Below are 4,274 nucleotides of genomic sequence, written 5' to 3' on the forward strand. Positions count from 1 at the left end.
TTAAAATACATAATAGAAAATATGACTTGATATCAAACTTCCGAATTTTGAAGTTTATTTTAGCAGTTGATAATGTTTAGCATTACCTTTTGGCAGGGCAAAAAGATTTGTTTAAGTGGCTACAGACTGCCTGGGCCAGAATGAATCCCACAGTATGTTTAGAAAGAAAATGCTCTTTAGTATCAAAACTCCTGTTTAATATCTGGAAAAAAGTAAGCAGATGACTTGTTAAGAAAATGAGGGGAAGGACTGCAACTGCTTTTAACCAAGAGTTGATTACATTTCACAGCTGGTATGGGAGAAGGAACAGAAGGGGGAAGCTACCGATGAAGGTCGGGGAGAAAGCAAGGATAAACCAGCAGGTTTGGAAGCACACAAAGAGGGTCAGAATTGTACCGAGGGGAAGCCCGGGGGAACGTCAGAAGCAGGGAGAAGAGGCCTGGGCACCTGCAGTGACCAGGGACCGGTAAGTAAGAGGACATGGCTGTGTAGGGCAAACAAGGCTGTAGCAAGGGCACCTCTGCCCGAAGGAAACAGATGCAGAGACAAGAGTTCATCGGGATTATTGGTCTGGCCATAGGGAATCCAACCTACAAAAAATGTTGAATACAACCTGGGTGACACGTTGGTATAAATTAATTTTAAAAGCTTCTACAGTAGCTCCAGAAGGCTGGTTTTGATGTGCTCAAACCACGCACAAAAAGTCAGCCATCGCTTAACCCAGAAGACATTACACCAGAGGTGCCTGCCACAATGCATTCGTTTTACTTAAGCAAGATAGGTAAAACATGTGAAATCCCCTAGAGCTGATGGTTCTTATGAGAGAGGGTAGGAAATTTCCTCGTAAACACACACAAACTTTTTCTCCAATTCCAGCTGCAGTATTACTACATCGAAGTTACTATTGCTTAATGAAAATTTACATGCGTGTCCTCAGAATACACAGGCTGCAGTCCGAATTTCAGTGCAATGCTTCTGAAAACTAATGAGGTGCAAACTTTCTAGCAGAAATGAGTGAAGACACTAACCTCAGTGCCAGCACAGTTCAGTACCACTGTAATGAAGCAACGGCCTGTTAGAAATGTTTTGAGATCTGCCTGAATAAACCAAGACCCCCAAAATTCTCACCCCTGTAGAAAATATGGACACTGCTTCACTTTTGGCACATCCCAGCCTGCTCTTGCTGCTCACATTCCTGCATGAAACAAGCTATATCCAAATACTTTATTTTTCCACTGTAAAGTAATATTCTTTTTAATGGCAATTTTTTTTCTTGACAGGCTTTGAGAAAGACATCAGTACTCTCTCCCCAAACTCCCTCCACACTGCACTGTTTTGTGATATCTAATCTAAAATAAGAACATAATGCTTAATGAATATGCATTTGTCACATGAATAGCAGGAACAGATTAAGTCCAAGAGTCCCGTGTAATCTGCTGGGAGAGATATCTGGAGTGTTAGTCGGCACAGCCAGAAAACCTTCAAAATATTTTTCTTCAGCTATAATTTGAAAAACTTCAATGGCAGTTTACCCTAAGGAGAAATTGTGCTAACCACAGATTTATTTATTTTCTGATGATGAACACAGCCATGTGAACAACTGCCTTTTTCTGCAGGAGGATGGCAGAGCAGCGGAGTTAAAAGTTTAAGCTTCAAAATTGACGCTGACCATATTTGTTAACAAAATAATGGGCTTCTTGTGGCTCATGTGGCTTTCCAGGATTGCACTAGGCTGAACTAGTTTTTACTGTCCCATTTCAGGTGGCTGGCGAGGCAGAGCACATGGCTGAAAACGTGTCACGTGGGATCCCCTGGAAGATGACTGCATTGCTCACGGTCCTTGCTTTCATGGTAAGACAACAAAATCCATCAAGAAACCATTTATCTGCAAGAACAGACTGATTTTACTGTTTGAAAATATATGATGTTTCTCATACAAGAGAGGAGAGGAATTTGGACTAGTTTCTTTGGGAGTCAGGCTGGCAGATCAGCTTTCCCCCTTGGGCACGGCAGCGGGAGCCACCACCCCTCTCGCCCTGGTATCGGCCCTTCATGGGACATTTTGCTGCTGGGAACGAGCCGGGCCAGGACGGGGCAAGGGCCGCTCCCCTGCCCGGCTCCGGCCCGGCAGAAGGGCAGGGCTTGGACCAGCTTCACATGTCCCTTTGGGACACTCAGGTCCCTTCACACTAGTGTTTTCTGATCTTGCAAAATTTCTAATTGGATATTAACCCTTTAATATCAAAATGTACTTGATCTTGCCTAAAGAACTGTAACATTTCCAGCAAATGCAGAACATGTTGTAGGTGAAAACATGGCCCACTGAAATTAAAGTTGTAGGAAATGTTTATGTCAGTACAAGTTTTCCCGTTTATACTTCTGATTTTTAAGGAACTGTTCACCTGTTTTCAAAAAAACATTATCTTTGTGCTTTTGCTTTTTTGGTATGTTTCTTTGGAAATATCTTTTTTTTTAAGTACCACCTGGAGAAAATGTTAACTCTTTTCCAAGCACCTCTTACTGGTGCATATCAATTCTGAGAGACCAAAAGTGCTTCAGATCCTTCAGGAGTCATCATTATGTTTGTACTTCATGTTCAACTAGTGTCCACCAGCACCCCATGGGCTTTTTCTGCCAATCTGCCTTCCCGTGGGGTGGCCCCGGCCTGTGCTGGTGGATGGGTTGTTCCTCCCCAGGTGCAGGGCACTGCACTCGTTTTTGCTGAACTGCGTGACATTCCTGTTTGCCCAGTTCTCCAGCCAACTAACATTCCTCCGGATGGCACCACAACCATCTGGTGTATCGCCCATCCCTCCCCGGTTTGTATCATCTGCAAACCTGAGGATACGCTCTGTCCCATCATCCAGGTCATTAACGAAGATGCTAAAGAGCACTGGACCCAGAGCCAGGCACTGGACACACACTGCATTTGAACACAGCCCCGTGAAGGAACTGCATCAGAGTTAAAAAGCAAATTTCTGTGTGTGCATTTGGCTGCCACCTCACTGACGAGCCTCACTCATGCTGTTATCCATGCTTTTGTCAGCGTGAGCTTGAACTACTGCAAAAGCACAGCCAGCTGCTTTGAAGCTCTGCAGTAATACCAGGTGGCACAGTGACTGAAGCGATTGCCTTCCTGCTGGAGAGAAATGGTCATGTTGCAGTGGTTCCAACAGATAGGATCTAACCTGCTGATTTTAACGGAAAAACTCTTAGATGGTTTGGGACTTGCTTACATAAGAGGCCACTGTTTTCCCACTCGAGCACCAATTTCACTGGCTGGAGCATTCACATATGTTGACTATCTAGTAGAAGAGGAGTATCTGCTAGCAGGCAGATTTCTCAGAAAAAGCCTCAACATCTGAATTTGCTTCAGTGGGGGACCTGTGTGGATTTGGGTTGCTTCTGGCAAAACTATCTATTTAAGAAACAATTTGGGACAGAGCTGGATTGAAGATCTTATTTGAAAGTCCCAGGAGATTTTTCACATGATTACATGCTGCAGTAAAAGAGATAAGTTTGATTCCTTGCATAAATTATGACTATTAATAACTGAATTATAAATTTAAATATTAATTATTATAATGAATCCTTTAGTACCTAACAATTATAGAGTGTTACAAACTCTGAAATAAACACTAGAAGGCTCTAAATAAACAAGATATTTGTGGCCTGAAACTGGCATTTTTTTCTTCCGTAGTAGGAGACCTCAGGGCAATAGACTTCAAAGCTCTGGATTTTCCTTTACTCCAAAGGAAAGTAAACAAGCACCAAAGTAAGTAAGAATCAGACCCTGAATCCCATTAGATTTGGCCCCCTCTGGTGGAATTTTCACCCTTTTGTCATGCATTCTGCTGCTTCGTTCTCATTCAAATTCTTCTTAAAGATCCTATGTGTTGGTGCGCTTTTAGTCCTCTCCCACATCTGATTTCTCTTAGCTGACTTTCATTTTGTGAACTAGCAGTTCACTGTATTTCCTTTCCTATAGTTTAAGCAAGGAGGTTCCAAGATACAGAAGGGCTCATCTCACAGTCCTTAAAAGTGTATCCATACTCCTATTCTATTTCTGTATTTAATTCTACATTCAACACCTTTTTTTTTTTTTTTTATTTGTCTTTGATCCTGCTCAAGGCTCTCACAGTCTGTTTTACTTGGCTGTGAAGAACCATGCCCACATGTAGCATCAAGGCTGAAAGAAACCACAGAGCTGTAGCTAGAGTGGGGCTGGAAAGAGCCTGCCAAAGCAAACATAGGGCTGCCAGAAGAGTCCTCCT

At 42.8% G+C, this 4,274-nt stretch overlaps 1 long non-coding RNA gene across 1 annotated transcript; it reads left to right on the plus strand.

Annotated features, from left to right (window-relative positions):
- The first annotated feature begins 231 nt into the window (after positions 1-231).
- LOC113481876 lies at positions 232-3,764 on the plus strand. The gene is made up of 3 exons (XR_003398740.1): positions 232-466; positions 1,762-1,851; positions 3,701-3,764. It is a non-coding gene; the product is annotated as an uncharacterized LOC113481876 (long non-coding RNA).
- The last annotated feature ends 510 nt before the right edge of the window (positions 3,765-4,274 follow it).

The sequence above is a fragment of the Athene cunicularia genome (assembly GCF_003259725.1).
Source record: "Athene cunicularia isolate RWA chromosome 6 unlocalized genomic scaffold, athCun1 chr6_part2, whole genome shotgun sequence".
Lineage (NCBI taxonomy): Eukaryota > Metazoa > Chordata > Aves > Strigiformes > Strigidae > Athene > Athene cunicularia.